The 19,405-nt window shown below is 34.6% G+C and overlaps 1 pseudogene; it reads left to right on the top strand.

The window, feature by feature from the left end:
• Positions 1-17,836: 17,836 nt before the first annotated feature.
• On the top strand, positions 17,837-18,653 carry LOC143393870 (DNA damage-regulated autophagy modulator protein 2 pseudogene; annotated as a pseudogene).
• The last annotated feature ends 752 nt before the right edge of the window (positions 18,654-19,405 follow it).

Below are 19,405 nucleotides of genomic sequence, written 5' to 3'. Positions count from 1 at the left end.
GGAATAGTGATGCCACCAGCTTCACTCTTCTTGCTAAGGATTGCTTTTGCTACTCTGGGTCTCTTATTTTTCCAGTGAATTTCATAACTGCTTTTTCTATTTTTATGAGGAATGTCATTGGGATTGCATTGATTCTGTATAGTGCTTTTGGTAGTATGGTCATTTTGACAATATTAATTCTGCCTATCCAAGTATAAGGTTGATCTTTCCATCTTCTAAGGTCTTCTTTAATTTCTTTCTTTAGTATGTTGTAGTTCATCGTAGAGGTCTTTCACCTCTTTCATTAAGTTTATTCCCAAGTATTTTATTTTTTTGAGGCTACTGTAAATGGGGTAGTTTTCCTAGTTTCTCTTTTAGTGGATTTGTTACTGATAAATGCCTTTGATTTATGGGTGTTGATTTTATATGCAGCTACTTTGCTGAATTCATTTATTAATTCTAGGAGATTTCTGGCAGAATGCTTTGGGTCTTCTATGTATAGAATCATATTATCTACAAATAGTGATAATTTGAGTTCTTCTTTTCCTGTCTGTATTCCTTTAATTTCTTTCATCTATCTGATTGCTGTGGCTAGGCTAGTAGTTTCAATAAATAAGATAGAAATAGAGGAACAAAAGGAATTATTTCATTTCTATGAAATTATCTGTGTTATTTTTAAGCTCTTCTAGGTTATTTAAAAATTTTTTATTTATTTATTTATTTATTTTTGGTACCAGGGATTGAACCTGGGGCACTTAACCACTAAGACACATCCCCAGCCCTTTTTTGTATTTTATTTAGAGACAGGGTCTCGCTTAGTTGCTTAGAGCCTCACTTAGTTGCTGAGGCTGCCTCTGAACTCATGATCCTCCTGTCTCAGCCTCCCAAGCTTCTGGGATTACTGGCATGCATCACCATGCCTGGCAAGCTCTTATAGGTTAAACCATATAATAAAACTGGCAAATACAGAACAGTTAACTTAATTGAGAGTTTTATACTATTAGAAGGACAAGTTCTTCCCAATTAATGAAACATTTTAAAGTTAGTGAGTACAGGTTTGCAGAATAATTATTCTTTCTTTAAGAATTTTAACTGTGCAGCATTATGATATACTCTAACCTAAAATGATAATGACTTAAAATCAGGATGTATCTCAGTATTGGTAGTTAATGAATCATCATCAGTTATTATAATTATAGAAACACTGAAATAAAAACTTGTCAAGAAAGAAGCTTTGGAAAAGAGGTAATAGTACCACTTAAAATATATGTAATTTCATTACATATTTCAAGGAAAATGAATATGTCTATATTAAAGAAAGAATGCTCTAAGTGAGTTGATGATTTTCTATATGGCAGGGAAATTATGTCAAAATCATAGTTATAAAATTGAATGCAGGTGTATGCTAAGTTATTTTTACATAGCTGGTGACATAGTAAATTAATGTAATCATTTTCAAAAGCAATTTGACAATGTGTACCAAGAGTCATAGAAACTTCAGAGTCTTTTTGGCCCCAAAATGACATATCTGACCAATTGTCATGAAATCATATGCCTAAAGATGTTCTCCAGTTTCCTGACAATGAAAAACTGAAAGCAATTTAAATGTCAACAATGGGAAAATGGTTTAGTAAAGACCATAATCTCTTTGATGGCATATTATGCAATTGCTAAAAATAATAACCATGAAAGCCAAATCACAGCATAGAAACATTCATATGACATAGTGTTAAATGAAGTACAGTGTTTGTTCACTGTTGAAAAGGGTGAAGTGTAATAGACCAAAATTATAATAACCATATTAATGTGTAGATAGAGATGACTTTTTGCTTCAAAATGCTTAATAGTGGCCCTGTGGATGTAGCTCAGTGGTGGAATGCTTGCCTATCATACACAAGGCCCTGGATTTGACATTTAACAGTAAAGTGCTGTTATTTTACAATTATATGTTAAATTTTCATAGTGCCAATCTTAAGAAATGGCCTTGTAAATTTTTAACATTTTCTGTGGGTATTTGGAAGCTTAGATTATAAAAGCTCAATGTATTTACATAGTTTGGGAAGTGAGGCAAATGGTTCCTCTGTCTCAATTGCTATAGCCATATTAAATTCTCTAAAAAGGTATTAGTTAAATGGTAGAGTGTGGGGAGTGAAATTGATCCAAATTATATTGTTCTATTGTTTGCATGTATGAATATATAACAATAAATCCCACTATTATGTACAATTATAATGCACCAATAAAAAAGGACTAAATGAAGTGTAGCTGTGGAATGTTATAAAGCCTTTGAAAATGGTATTAATTTGAGTTTATTCATATTGGAAAAATGACAAAGACAGGAGACATATTATATAGCAGTATGTACCTAATTTTTCATTAAATTATATAGATTTATTTGTGTCTATATGTAGAAAAACCTGGAAAAGATATACCCCAAAATTGTTAGCAGTATTTATATTAAAAAATGGTAAAGACTGGCAGGTAGAGGTGGGGAAACAACCCCAACAACTCACAATTAACCAAACTGTAGCATTAACTTGTATTTATTCATTTACCTACAAATGAATAAACACCTTCAAGTGTTTTCAAATCAGAGAACTTACCAAATTTAGATATCGGGTTGTCTAACATTTAAGTCTTTTCATAGTGTTATGCTCGAATTCGGGACCCCCAAAAGACCACCAGAGACCAAGATTGATGTAAACAGTAAAGAGGTGTTTATTGCGAGCTAGCTCAGTCCTCCGCAAGCACACACAGCAACTGGTGACACTGAGAGGCCTCGAGCCCAGGGTTTGCAGCAGTTTTATACATTCTTTGGAGAAGGCAGGGACCTCACATACATCATAGCATCTCTTAGCAAATCATCACACACCGTGGGAAAATCAAATAACAACTCTAAAACATGATTAGCACATTCACTGGCGGGCACAAGTTGGGTAGGAGTGATTGGTTACTACAAGAGGGAGATTCATTTGAACTGATTACTTTAAGCCAAGAGGGGTGTTCATGCTGAACTACATGGTTTCCCAACACGTTATCAATCACCATAAACTACTGGGAGGGTCATCTGGCATCCCAGGTATTTCCCTGTCTCATGCTGATTGGTGGCTGCTAAGGGGTTGCTATGGATCCCCACCTAGCCTGACTGAGTCAGGGACACCTGGCGCAGCAGATCTCTCCTGTTATTTGTAGATAAACCACTTAGCAGGGTGGGAATTTGCCTAGGAGTGCTCTTTGGTTCTTTCCAAGGACAAAGGCCATATCCCTTCCTTGGACAGGCTTTGCTCTGAGGTAGAGGCTGGTTTTTCAATAGAGCTTAATTCAACATGCATTGAGCCCTACTCAGTTCAAGTGCTATATTTAAGCTTTGGAGGCAAATCAGATGAGTAAGATATAGTTCTCAGCTTCAGACTTTAATGATAGACTTAAAAGCAAACATTTTCTATCAAGCCAGAGGAGCTGGGATGATCCCATTTGATGTTTCTCTTATCTGAGTAGTCACTTTTGTGTGTGTATGTATGGTACTAGGAATTAAATCCGGGGCCTTGAACACACTAGGCAAGCATTCTACTATTGAGCTATATACCTCAAGCATCTTTATTATTATTTTTCAAAATTTTATTTTGAGACAGGTTCTTGCTAAACTGCCCAGGCTGGCCTTGAATTTTCAATTCTCCTGCCTCTGCCTCCTGAGTAACTGGGATTATGGGCATGTGCCATGGCTTCCTCTGGCTCTAAGTGATCACTTGATCAGCCAATTAACAACTACTTATTGAATGCCTACTATTAATTACTATAATAAAATCTGTTTAGTGCAATTTTAATGAGCACTAATAACCTATGAACTGTGTACAAATTTCAGTCTTTTAGATCATAGTTTTTTTTTAAAATTTATTTTATTTTATTTTTGAGATAGATTCTCCTTGTGTTGTCTGGACTGGCCTGGAACTCCTGGCTCAAAAGATCTTCCCATCTCAGCCTAGCAAGTATCTGAGACTATAGGCATGAGCCATCATACTGGGCTAGACTAAATATTTTAAAAATGAATATAGTCTCACTAGATGAATTGTGGCTTCTATAAAGAGCTCCAAATGATTCTTCTAAGAAGAGGATTCTGGGCTGTGGTTGTGGCTCAGTGGTAGAATGCTCGCCTTGCATATGTGAAGCACTGGATTTGATCCTTAGCACCACATAAAAATAAATAAATAAAATAAAGGAGGATTGTGTACGTCTACAACTAAAAAAATATTAAAAAAAGATAGGATTCCACTGCTGTTAGAGCAACAGGTGTATCCATGACACTTTAAAATATTCACAAAAGAAAAAAAATGAGATGGGAAGTGCTGTCAAAATAATGATATATATATTTTTAAAAGGCAGAATAGAAAATTACAACACAATCTAGTTATTAAAAATAAAATATTTACATCTAATTATAATAATTACTAATAGTAAGCTCTGGCCATGTGCCAGACCCTGTTTTGTAAGTGCTTTACTTATTTACAGGAAGTCTGTGAGGTAGTTATGGTTGAGAAACTCAGACATAGAGGGGTTAAAAAACTTGCCTTAAAGTGACCTACTCGAAATCACACAGAGGAAGTAGATAAAGAAAGAATTTTTGATTAATTCTTAGATTCAGAGTGAATAATAATGGGTATTTTTTATGTTCTTTACAATGCTAGATATTTTCCTAATTTTAAATAGTAAAATAATTTTTCTTTGTAATCATAGAATTTTTTAAAAATAAAATATTCAAGCTTTTATAGCCAATAAGATTGCTCAATAAAACAGGACTAAGTGAAATGCTGTGTGTCAATTTTTTTTTTTTTTTTTGGATACTGGGAATTAAACCCAGGGGTACTCAAACAATGAGCTACATTCCTTAGGGCCTCACTAAATTTCTGAGGCTGGCCTCTTTTGATTTTCTGCCTCACCCTCATAGAGTTGCTTGTATTAGAGGAGTGAGACACCATGCCTGGAGCCATTAAACTTCTTTGGCATATTATGAGCAGGTTATTCTGAAAAACTGCATACTTAGGTATAGGTCTAAGAAGCTGTCCGTTTGTAAAAGGAATGTACATTTTTAAAGGAAATCCACATGAAATATCTATCAGGAAGAGGATTGCTCCAGACAACTGCTATTACTTGAAAGACATTGATCTATGTAAGAAATGTTTTTGCACCGCACATTTCCTCCTGTTATCGTCCCATAATTTGCCACCCAACCCTCTGTCCCCAGATGCTGAACCTCTTCCCTGTAGTTCACAATGCAATATGTGCTTCAATTTTCTAGCCTTTTTTTTTGTGTGTGTGGTACTGGGGATTGAACCCAGAGCCTTATGCATGGGAGGCAAGTACTTTACCAAGGGCCAGCCCTCTGGCCCTTCTTTGAGACTCATATTTTGTGGGAGTCCTGTGCATATATACATAATTAAATATGTTTTCTTCCATTAATCTGTCTTGTATCAATTATGTCAACTTAAATTCATAGCCTTGTCACAGAATCTAGGAGGGAACCTCTAAAATCATAGACCTAAACTGTCCAACATGGTTGTCACCAACCACATTTGGCTATTGAGCATCTAAATATACCTAGCGTGACTGAGGAAATAGATTTAAAATTTTACTTTTAAATAATTTAAGTTTAGGGATGAGAGTGTAGTTCAATTGTAGAGTAGTTGCCTAGCATGTTCCAGGCCTTAGGTTCAATCCCCAGTACTGCAAAATAAATAAATAAATAAACCCAGAAAAACAAATAACTTAAATTTGAACTTAAAACTGGTACTTGATTCAGTTATTGGAAAAGTCTTTAGTAAACAACTGAGATATATGAATCTACTTTTGCAGTTATAAATCTACTTTTTCAACTGCAAGTTTTCTAAATATAGAATAAGTATTTTCTTTCTTTCTTTCTTTTTTTGGTGTTGTGCTGGGGAATTGAACCCAGGGCCTTGTGCACATGAGGCAAGCACTCTACCAACTGAGCTATATTCCCAGTCCCACAAGTATTTTCAATGAAAATATGAAACTGAACTCCTGAGACTGGAAGAACTCTGGGATAAAGGGGTTTATTGAGACAGTACAGATACTACCTAGAAAAAAAGAAATGATCCATCATAGGACATTGCCCCCAGCAGCATAGCTAGAGAGTAGTTGGGAAAATGTCCACTGGATCTAAAAAATTGGAGAATTTTATTTCGATGCTGGATATAGCTACATCCCCAGTTCATTTATTTATTAATTGTGTTGGGGATTGAACCCAGAGCCTTGAGCAGGCAAGGCAAGCAAACTACCAACTGAGCTATATCCCAGCCCCTCACCCCCATTTTTTAATATATATTTTTAGTTGTAGGTGGACACAATACCTTTATTTTATTTTTATGTGGTGCTGAGGATCGAATCCAGTGCCTCACACATGCCAGACTAATGTGTTACCACTGAGCCACAGGCCAGTCCCCCAGCCCTTATATTTTTTTAATCTTGAGGCAAGTTCTCATTAAGTTGCTTTGGGCCTTGCTAAGTTGCTAAGGCTGTCCTCAAACTTGAAGTCCTCCAAGCCACTGCGAATATAGGCATGTGCCACCTGCTGTTTGTTTGTTTAAGGTTTTAATACACATTCAAGAATGCAAAATAGAGTAGGGCAATGCCACTCATGATGTAATCTCAGCAACTGAGGAGGCTGATAGTGGAGGATTGCAAGTTCAAGTCCAGCCTCAGCAACCTAGTGAGGTAGAGTGCCCCTGGGTTCAATTCCCAGAACAACAACAACAAAAAAGCAAAATATCTTTTCAGCAAATAACTTGTGACTGATTAGCCTTTCCCTATCTCTCTTCCCTTCTATCTTCTCCCTAATTAAGTCTAAGACATCTCAGAATTTTAAAAAATCAATCTAAAGCCCTAAATTGAGATCTGCTATACTGGATCTCTGATATTTGTACCTGTACCTGTACATACATATTTAAAAAATATTTTTACATTTATTTTGTGTTGAAAAAATATAGTGGATATACTGAGTTAAACTATATTACTAAAATTAATTTCATTCATTTCTATTTACTTTTAATGTGGCTTTAAAGCCTTTAAATTGCATGCATGGCTCATGTTATATTTCTATTGGAAGATGCTGTCATAGTCTAGGAGGCACTTTGCTGTTCAAAATCATACCAATGAGAAAGGAATGTCTCACTTCTGTTTGAAAGGTCTGAGCCTTAAGGGTCACTTTGACCTAGAAAAGTAGCCTCTACTCCCAAGCCCAGAGTTTCATATAAGAGGTTTTTAAATTATAGTTTCCAAGGAACCAGATATTTAGACTAGCATGTTTCTAACAGAGCTTAAAAAATGTTTCTAATGAGAGAAGGCCAAGGTTTTATAAATAATGTTGCTCCTGGGACTAAGCAACCTCTTTTATTTCTGAGTGATCACTACTCTTTTTCCAGTGACCTCCCAGTTCTGTTTTGTTCTGTGAGTTCCAGATGCCTCTGCTTCATAACAAAACCCATCCAGAGCTGATTCCTGTTTCTTGCTGGTCCCTCAGAATAATTCAGCACAAGACCAAAGCCTGTGGTAAGCCTCTTCCCATCTCTGTTGCCCAGACACCCCGTGATTCTAGAGAGGCATGTCTTCTCAAGGCCCTAGCAAGGAGCCATCCAAACTTTGTAGAACTACAAGTATGTTTCTACTACTCTGGTGATCTCCATCTGATTGATTTTATCTATAGACATATTGAAATGGAGTCTTGAAATCTTGATGTTAGATAGCCAAACAAGTGAGAGGAATCATTCATACAGAAATACTAATTACATACAGGTTGAGAGCAGAGTTTTAGTAGGACCAACCTGATGTAGTTTGGAACTCAAATGTCTCTCAAAGGTCGCTGTGTTAAAAGCATGGTCCCCAAACTGTGATGCTATTGGGAAGTAGTAGAACCTTTAAGAGATGGGGTCTTGTTGGAAGAATTTAGGTCCTTGGGGAACCTTAAGGGGGATCTTGGAACACCTGCCTCTCCCTCTTTCTCTACTTCCTACCTGCCATGAGGTGAACAGGCCTACTCTGGCAGGCATTTCTGCCATGATGTACTATGCAGTCACAGGCCCTAATCACTAAGTCCAAGGATTATGGATTGAAACCTCTGAAACCATAGCCAAAATTAAGTTTTCTTCTTTTTAAGTTGATTACCTTAGGTGTTTTGCCACAGTGATGGAAAGCTGACCAATACCAACATGGGCCGTAGTCTTGAAGTTGCTCAAATTCTATTCTCAAAATTCATCTTTAATGCGCAGATAATGTTAATGTAACAGGACACTTAAAATTAAAGGACTACTTTACTTTTTCCTTGCTAGCTTCATCTGATGCTGAAAGCAAAAATTGCCCCCACGTGAGTCATGCAGGGCAAGGGGTGAACCTTGCAAAACCAGAATTACAACATACCTCTCCACTCACAGGCCCAGCAGCTTGACCTGACCTGATAGACATATGCATATTTTTAGCTTTTGTTCTCTGAAGTATAAAATCCTAATGGCACTTTGACCAAATCATGAGTAAATTAATTTCTTATTTCACTATCATCTCTTTCTTTTGGTAAAAAGAAATCCAGTCTATTGAGGCCCTTGTAGTCAAGCCTCTGGCCTTGGGCTCTGATAACCTCAGTACCTACTTCATGAAATAGTTGTGAAAATTAAATTTGTGTAGAGGGAGTACAGGTTTTGGCCACATAGACTTAGGGTCAATACCAACCTTGATACTTTTTAATCTATATGGCCTTGGGCAAGTGACAATCTTTTTTTGAGGTATGGTTTCTTCATCTGTAAAATAAAGATGACAATATTTTTCTCATAGAACATTAATTAAGATAAAGATAAATAACATGAGTATCTGAAAAATAAAGATTTTCAATAATAATGACAACAATGCCCTTGGATTTTTAATTAAAAACATCAAGAAATAGAGGGCAGGAACTTTTGCTCTCAAAAATGAAAAAATTTAATGTTAGTTGGCCACAGCTATAAACTGTTGGAATCTTCCTGGAAAACAAACTTAGAACATGTTTCCCAACTGGTTCTATCAGTCTAAGGGTGGTAAGATTTCACAATATTTACAATACTGAATACTGAATCATCAGTTGAAATCAACCTTTTCTCCCCTAAATATTCATTTTGTGGTTTTAAGCAAGTAGAATTCAAACTTATTTTATTCATCCATTTATTGATGCTTTCTGCTACCAGTCTCTAAAGGCTGTAGATGATATTTTCCTTAGGAACTATCTGAGAAAACATAGCAGAAATGCAGTAAATATTTTCATTGTTTTTTCTTCAGTATTTATTTTTTAGTTGTAGTTGTCAATACATTTATTTTATTTATTTATTTTTATGTGGTGCTGATGAGCGAACCCAGGGCCCTTCACATGCTAGGTGAGTGCTCTACTTCAGAGCCACAACCCCAGGCTCTCATTGATATTTTATTATGTAGATGTTTTATATATAAAATGGCAGTCATTTCCATTTTTAAACCCATACTGTGAAATGATAAAATATGGTTGAAAACACTTAAAAAAAAATCCCTGTCAAATTTAAGCATATACCTTCTAAAACATCTCTGAAAATGCATAAATAGAAAGTTGACAGGTTACAGTTACTTAAAAGTTATGCATACATATGGATAAAGCTTGGAACTAAGCATGTCATATGCCAAGATTGTATGAACATTTCTTTAATTTTAATTTCTACAAGTGTTGTAATAATGTTTTTTACACAATAGATAACAGCTTAAAAATTACTGCAAATAGCTGAATCTAGGGGCTGGGGATGTGGCTCAAGTGGTAGTGCGCTCACCTGGCATGCGTGCGGCCCGGGTTAGATCCTCAGCACCACATACAAACAAAGATGTTGTGTCCGCAGAGAACTAAAAAAATAAATAAATATTGAAATTCTCTCTCCCTCTCTGTCTTTCTCACTCTCTCTTAAAAAAAAAAAAAAAAAAGCTGAATCTAAGCATATGTCCCTAAGGATCTAATTAACTGTATTACATTTTCCACCTATTTAAAAATATTTCTTCAAAAGAAAATATTTTATTTGATAGCTACCTAGTTCTTTGTTTTACTTAGGTTATCTTTATATTGCTAATCATTCTTTTTGTTAGCTATTTAGGTTTTAAAGCCTTTTGACTATTATAAACAATCCTCTAATTAATATCTTATATAAACTGTTAATTTTTGTTCAATGTTCTTTTTAAAATATAATTAAATTATTTAATTTCTCTAGTCTTTATAAAGAGGGAGGGGATGGTATAATTTAAACTATGTTTAACAATTGAAAGAAATAAAAGTACTCATCAAATAATGTAAAATTTATACATTAGAAAGAGAACTCTCTCTCTCTCTCTCTCTCCACAATACCTTTATTTTGTTTATTTTTGTGTAGTGCCACCACAGCCCCGGTCCCACCCTCTCTCTTTTGTCATCCCACTTTCCTCACTCCCTGCCTCCTGACCCCAATTTAAGTATGATCCTTTTCCAGGTGTCCAAGTTTCTGATCATTTCTTAGGAAAGAATCCCAGATGGGGAATTACTGAATAATAAAAATTCCAATAGCTTAGAAATTATAGACATTAACAATAGAAACATTTAGTGCAATATTAAAAATAAAAATATATGCACCAAAAATAAAAAGCCCAAAGATTAAAAAAAAAAAAGTCAAATGGAGTGTGGAGTGTGGAAATGAATTCAAGTAATAGTCAAATGGAAATTTGGTGTCTAAGAGTTGGAGAGAATGGATTCCTTGAACAATAATTACTATTCAAAGAATAACTAAACATTTTGCAAAGGAGAAGAATGAGAGAGATGAAAGAATTTCCCTGATCCCTGAAGGAATTGACCCTGCCAAGAGTGTGTTAAGGCTGTGTGGTTAATGACCATAATCTCTTATACTTTCTTATATCAGAGTCTGAATATCTGCTATATAATGTTTGAGTTTCATGACATCTATCATGTTATAGATATTGATAGATAACAAATAGGAACAAATAGAACTTATCCTAACGAAGTATTAGAATATATTCTTTTTTTGGGGGGGGAGTATAGGAATTGAACTCAGGGATACTAGACCACTGAGCCACATCCCCAGCTCTCTCTCTCTATATATATATAAATTATTTTTTTTTTTTTTAAATTTAGAAACAGGGTCTACTGAGTTGCTTAGTGTCTCACTTTTGCTGAGGCTGGCTTTGAACTCCCATTCCTCCTTCCTCAGCCTCCCAAGCTGCTGGGATTACAGGCGTGTGCCACCAGATCTGGCTAGAATGTATTCTTAAAAATAATTTTATTGGGGTCTGGGGGTGTGGCTCAGTGGTAGAGCACTCACATAGCATGTATGAAGCACTGGGTTCGATCCTCAGCACCACATGTTTTGCTGACAATTGGAAAAAAATATATTTAAAAAAAATAATTTTACTGGATCAAAGGACATGTTTTTTTAACTCACTGAATTCCTTTTCTGAAATATTGCATGCTCATTAATATTGCTCTGTCAATCTTGTTAATTTTTATTAGTTTTTCTGACCAGTTATTTTCTAAGTGTTTTTTCTTGTGTAAATTGTTCATCTGTAGAAAGCTGACATTTAAAAACAAAATTCAGTTTGAGTATTTTTAGCAGATAAATATATAGTGGAAAGGGATTACTAATGAATTAAGAAAGTGAAGATCTACACCATTACATACAAGTATAATGCACCAATTTTAAAAAGTGAAAAAAAAAAAAGTAAAGATCTAGTAGTGCCCATTGGCACATTTTTAAATGAGTTCTTTATTAACTGCATCTTATAAATATGAACGAGGCAGTGTAATGTGTTAAAAATAATCTTATTTGTTTTTAATTAATCTAATAATTTTTTAGAAAAGTATTACATGCACATAATATAAAAGTTAGTTTTAATAAAACAAGCTTAATATGACAAAATTTCCCTATTTTGCCCAACCCTCTCCTCTCAGTTGATAATCATTTCCCATAAATCACCTGTTAACAATTTATGCTTTTAGTTTAATATCATGTTTCTCCTCTTCAAGTTTTATCTGATTTACATGAATCTATTGATTTTCCACTAAGAAAGATTAAAAATTTATCAAAATCTGCCTACCCCTCCACCTCTGGAATTTTTTTTTTTTTTTTTTTGTAATGTTGGGAATCCAACCCAGGCAAGCACTCCAACCACTGATCTACATGCATCCCATCCCCTACCTCTGCATTTTTATTGCTTATACTCTTTATTTTTTAATTTTCTTGTGGTTGCCTTATTGACTTTAAATAATATATTTAAATGCATAGTTCTTGACTCACAAAATTTAATATGAAAGATAAGAATGTTACCTTTTAGGGGGATGGGAATAGGAAATACAGTAGAATAAATCAGACATAACTTTCCTATGTTCATATAAGAATACACCACCAGTATAACTCCACATCATGTACAACAACAACAATGAGAAGTTACACTCCATGTATGTATTATATGTCAAGAAACACTCTACTGTCATGTGTATCTAAAAAGAACAAATTAAAAAAATAATAAAAATTATTATGGTTTAGATCTGGAATGTCCCCAAAGGCTCATATGTTGAAGGCTTTGTGTCCAGTGCAGCAAGGTTCAGAGGTGAGGCTTTTGGGAAGGGATTGGGTCATGGGGGCTCTAACCTCATCAGTAGATTAATCCACTAAGGGATCTATACATAGCTGAATGGATTATTGGGAGCTGGTAGAAACTGTATGAGGTAAAACATAGTTGAAGGGAGTTGGAGTGTGCCCTTTGGAACTGTATCTTGTCTTCAGCCGGCCCCTTCCTCCCTTCTTCCCTCCATTTCTCTCTCTCACTGCTCTATCATATGATCCCCACTATATGTTTGCTTCACTATAGGCCCAAAGTGATTGGCCAAGTGACCATGGACTGAAACCTCTGAAACCTTGAGCCAAAATAAATCCTTCCTCCTTTAATTTGATTCATTTTAAACCTTTTCTTTTTTTTAAATTTGTTTTTAGATGTTCATTTTATTCATTTATTTATATGTGGTGCTGAGAATCGGAACCCAGTGCCTCACACATGCTAAGCAAGCACTCTATCACTGAGTCCCAGCCCTAGCCCCTTAAACCCTTTTCTATTTCAAAACATATATGTTTTTATACATATATTCATGGGTACATTCTTATGAATATTCATGTTTCCCATTATACTTTTGGATTCCCTAACCCTGACCCTAAACCTACAAAAAATTTAATACTAATCATAACCATAGCCTTATACCTAAATCATTTAGAATAAAGCCATATATATTAATATGAATATTTATGTATATTTTGACATATATATTTCATTATCAAGGATATATTTGCAAATATTATATATTCATACATATTATTTATACATGAATGCACAAATTAAAAAAACATGTATTTATATGACTCATATTAAACCATGTCTTTTTCAAGTCATATATATTTATGTTTTCATACCTATTTTCACACATACATTCTATGAATATTAATGTTTCCTGGTATACATATTAATTCTGTAACTCTAACCCAACCCCTACCCATAATTTACTACTAACCTTAGTAGTAACTAAACCTAATTTAATATGAAAACATACCTATTGATATGCATATTTACAGTTATTCATTTTCTAACCATAACACTAACCCAACACAAAATTTAATACTAACCCTAACATTATCCATTTACCAAAATACTATTTAACATTTAACATATATAAATAAGAATATATATGTGGATTTTGAATTATACATTTAATTTTCAATAGCATATTTAAATATACATTTTTATATATTCATATATATGATTATTCATGGATCCCCAAATTTTAAAATGAGTGTAATCATATGACTCACTTTAAACCCATTCATATTTCAAAACACATATATTAATATATTATTTCATACATAATTTTATGCAAATGTAATTGTGATTATTCATGTTTCCCTATATACATATTTATTCCCTAATTCCTATCCCGAATCCTACAAAATATTGAATCTTAAACTTAACATTATCCCATACCTAAACCTATTTTAACATAAAATAACACATATTACTATGAATATTTATGTGTATTTTAACTTATATACTCAATCATCAATTGTATATTTGCATATACATTATTATATATTTATATATAAGATTTAGGCATGCCTCTCTAAATTTAAAATAATTATACTCATATTACTCACTTTAAACCCTTTCTTAATTGAATACATATATATTTGTATATATTTTCATACATACATTCATAGGTACATTCTTATGAATATTCATATTTCCTGATATATATTCATTTCATAACACTAGCTCCTACCCAGCGCACAATTTAATGCTAACCCTAAACATATCCCTATACTTAAATCTAATTTAACATAAAATCATATATATTAATATGAATATTTATATGTATTTTGATTTACATAACCAATCATAAATGATATATTTGCATATATATTATAATATATACTATATATGATTTAGGCATTTATCCACAAATTAAAAAACGTGTATTCATATGACTCACTTTAAATTCTTCTGTGTTTCAAGACATATAACATGTGTTTTTTTTTAATTTAATTGATTTTATTTTTTTAAATACACAACAATGGAATGCATTACAATTCTTATTATACCTATAGAGCACAATTTTCCATATATTTGTAAAAAAGTATGTTCACGCCATTTCATGTCTTTATAGATGTACTATTTTTTTGCATTACAATTCTTATGACATATATATACCACAATTTTTTATATCTCTGTTTGCATATAAAGTAGGTTGACACCCAATTCGTGTCTACTTACATATACTTTGGATAATGATGTCCATCACATTCCACCATCCTTGCTGCTCCCCTGCCTTCTCCCTTTTTCTCCCTCCCCACTTCCCTATCTAGAATTCATCTATTCCTCCCTTCCTACCCCATTATGAGTCAGCCTCCTTATATCAACGTAAACATTTGGCCTTTGTTTTTTGGGGATTAGCTAACTTCACTTAGCATAATCTTCTCCAGTGCCATCCATTTACCTGCAAATGCCATGATTTTATTCTCCTTTATTGCTGAGTAATATTCCATTGTGTATATATGCCACATTTTTTTAATCCATTCATGCACTGAAGGGCAGCTAGGTTGGCACCACAGTTTAGCTATTGTGAATTGTGCTGCTATAAACATTGATGTGGCTGTGTCCCGGTAGTATGCTGTTTTTATGTCTTTTGGGTATAGTCCAAGGAGAGGGATAGCTGGGTCAAATGGTGGCTCTATTCCCAGATTTCCAAGGAATCTCCATACTGCTTTCCATATTGGCTGCACCAATTTGCAGTCCCACCAGCAATGTATGAGTGTATCTTTTTCATATATATATATTTTTTTTCTTACGTATTTTCATGCATATATTCTTATGGATATTCTTATTTCCTGATATACATATTCATTTCCTAACTCTACACAAAATTTATTACTAATCATAAACTTACCCCTGTACCTAAACCTAATTTTACATAAAAGCATATATATTAATGTGGAGTGTGGTGACTGAGATTTGGGGGTCCCTGATTGCTTCATGGCTGTGGCATGCCTGCTGCCTGAGAATGTTTCTGTACAAGGATACAGGATGCTCAGTTGCTATGGTGATGTCTCTCTGGAAGAGGCTCTGTGCAAGAGTCTTATCAGTCTTGACCTTGATCTCAGGCACACAGCTTCTGGGGAGAGACAAATGCTGAGCATGACAAAACAACTATGTTTCACCAACAACTTTCACACCAAGCCTGCCTGCTTAACTTTAGACAATGGGCTTCCTGAGTGCAGCAGGAAGCTCCTCCAAACATTGCAACACTGAAATAGTTAAAAGAATCTTTCTAGTCCTGTAACTTTGTAGTGCACAAAAACAATGTATCTGTAGTCCTTTACTTCTTGATTATGAGACCCTATATAATATAACTTGCTGAGCTCTTTAGTCAGTTCCTCCAGCAGAGAACAGTGTCCCACCTGATCCCAGACTTTTATCTACCTGTGTGTGTTTTCCTTAATCATCTATCACCCCTTGCCAGTACCTCAGGTTCAGCTGTGCAGGTCAAGGCATATTAATATAAATATTTTTGTGTATTTTGATATATATTCAATTATCAATAGTATATTTGCATATTTAGGCATGCATCTACAAATAGCAAAATGTGTATTCATATGACACACTTTAAACCCTTCCATATATATATATATATATATATATATATATATATATATATTTTAAAGAGAGAGAGAGAGATAGAGGAGAGAGAAATTTTAATATTTATTTTTTAGTTTTTGGCAGACACAACATCTTTTTGTTTTTGTATGTGGTGTTGAGGATCGAACCCGGAACACACGCATGCCAGGCAAGCGCGCTACTGCTTGAGCCACATCCCCAGCCCTCAAAATATATTTTTTGTATGTTTTCATGCATCATTTCACACATATATTCTTATGAGTATTCATATTTTAGGAAATACATATTTATTCCCTAACTCTAACCCGAACACATTCCTAATTTAATACTAACTTAACAGTCCCCTATACCTGTTAAAGCCTATTTAAACATAAGCCTATATAATAGTGTGAATATTTATATATATATTGTCATATATATAATCATCTATATTTCTTATATATCATTATATGTTGCAGTCTGGCTGGGCACAATTCAGAAGCCACTTATCAAGCAGAAATGAACTTTATTTTTAGAACGAACACACACACACACACACACACACACACACAGGCCACACCACAGGAGCTCTTCAGGAATTCCCTCAGAGCCCAACTGCCACCACTGGCTTCCCACAAGTCTCTTCACCCCCCCCCCCTCCTCCTGCTCTTGAGGCCAATTGGCTGGGTAGCATGGGCAGAGCAAAAAAAAGACCCCCAATGAGCAGCTCCGTGGTCTGAAAGGGCGGGGAAACAGCCCAATGAGCATCACTGCAGAGGAGCCAATCGGCTGGCAGCTGGAAGTTTGCTAGGGCCACTGTGAGCCAATCATCAGCTGGCAGCTGGAAGTTTGCTGGGGCCTCTTCGGCTGTGGCTGTCAACAATTATATATCCTTTTTTATGATTTAGGCATGCATTTCCAAATTACAAAAAAGTGTATTCATATGATTCACTTTAAACTATTCCATATTTCAAAACATATATGTTTATTTATGTTTTCATGCATATTTTCACACATATATAATTATGAATTTTCATTTCCCAATATACATATTCATTTCCTATCCCTGACCCTAACCCAGCCCATAATTTAATATTAACCCTAAACACACCCCTACACCTAAACCTGTTTAACAAGAATTATATATATGAATATGTATATTTATATATATTATGACTTATGTGTTTAATTATCAATGGCACGTTTGCCTAAATGTTATATATTTAAGATATATGGGCCTGGTCTCGTTGTGGCTGGCAGGGTTCGGAGCCTGCGGGCGGCGCTGGCTGGGCCAGCCAGGCAGCGCGGAATGCTGCACTCTTGAGGAAAAAGGCAGTGGGTCCAAGTATTTTCTGCGGTTTTCAGCGGCTATGGATAACCTTCCCTCCAGTCCCACAAAAGCTAGATTTGAAATTCAGGATTTACAAAAGGTGCAAGTTTGGGACGTTCTGAAGAGTACAATTTTGTGAACTTATAAAACAGAAGATCTGTTTGAAATGTGATGGTTTCAGCAAGGCCTCAGTTTTCTTCCCTCAGCCCTTGTAATTTGGACATCTGCTGCTTTCATATTTTCATACATTACTGCGGTAACACTCCACCATGTCGACCCTGCTTTGCCTTATATCAGGCCCAGAAACAATGGAGTCAAGTACCTGGACTTTAACCTCTGAAATTTGACACTGGTACAGTAGCTCCAGAAAAATGCTTGTTTGGGGCAATGTTAAATATTGCTGCAGTTTTATGCATTGCCACCATTTATGTTCGTTATAAGCAAGTTCATGCCCTGAGTCCTGAAGAGAACCTTATCATCAAATTAAACAAGGCTGGCCTTGTACTTGGAATACTGAGTTGTTTAGGACTTTCTCTTGTGGCAAATTTCCAGAAAACAACACTTTTTTTTTTTGCACATGTAAGTGGAGCTGTGCTCACCTTTGGTATGGGCTCATTATATATGTTTGTTCAGACCATCCTTTCCTACCAAATGCAGCCCAAAATTGATGGCAAACAAGTCTTCTGGATCAGACTACTGTTGGTTATCTGGTGTGGAGTAAGTGCATTTAGCATGCTGACTTGCTCATCAATTTTATACAGTAGGGATTTTGGCACTGATTTAGTACAGAAACTGCACTGGAATCCTGAGGACAAAGGATATGTGCTTCATATGGTCACTACTGCAGCAGAATGGTCTATGTCATTTTCCTTCTTTGGTTTTTTTCTGACTTACATTCGTGATTTTCAGAAAATTTCTTTACGGGTGGAAACCAATTTACATGGATTAATCCTCTATGATACTGCTCCTTGCCCTGTTATTGATGAACGAACACGACTACTTTCCAGAGATTTTTAATGAAAGTATAAAATATTTCTGTACTGATTATGATTCTCAGGGATGGAGAAAAGGTTCAGAAAAGTAACTTACTACCCTCTGAAATTTTCAACCAATTAATCAAGACTGATAGTGACATTGATGAATCCTAATAATCAGGAGACATGAAATAAGCCATTTGATAAATAATTTTAAGGATATAATCAAGAGGGCTATTTAAAAACATTTCTACCTATGCTTTTTTATCCCAGGAAATAAAATCAAAGGACTATAAAAAAAAAGATATATGATTCAGGCATGCATCTCAAAATTGCAAAAACAATTGTATTCATATGACTCACTTTAAACCCTTCCCTATTTTGGGCTGGCATTGTGGCTTAGCAGTAGAGCACTTGCCTAACAGGTGCAAGGCCCTGGGTTCGATCCTCAGCACCACATTAACAAAAAATAATGAATAAAGGTATGAATAAAAATGAATAAGGGTATGGTGTCCAACTACAACTAAAAATAAATAAATAAATACCCTTCTCTATTTTGAGACATATATATTTGTATATGTTTTCATACATATATTCACACATACATTCTTATAAATATTCAAATTTTCTGATATACATATTCATTCCCTAACCCTAAATCTAGTCCCACCCATAATTTAATACTAATCATTAACCAAGTTTAATATCAAAGCATATATATTAATATTAATATATATGCATATTTTGACTTATCAAATATATTTACATATATATTATTTTATATTCTTATTTATGATTTGGGCATGCATCCCTAATTACAAGGAGTGTATTCATACGACTCACTTTAAATGCTTCCGTGTTCTAAAACAAATATATTTATGTATGTTTTCATGCACAG

Source organism: Callospermophilus lateralis, chromosome 3 (assembly GCF_048772815.1).
Source record: "Callospermophilus lateralis isolate mCalLat2 chromosome 3, mCalLat2.hap1, whole genome shotgun sequence".
Lineage (NCBI taxonomy): Eukaryota > Metazoa > Chordata > Mammalia > Rodentia > Sciuridae > Callospermophilus > Callospermophilus lateralis.
This window is presented reverse-complemented; position numbering and strand designations above follow the sequence as displayed.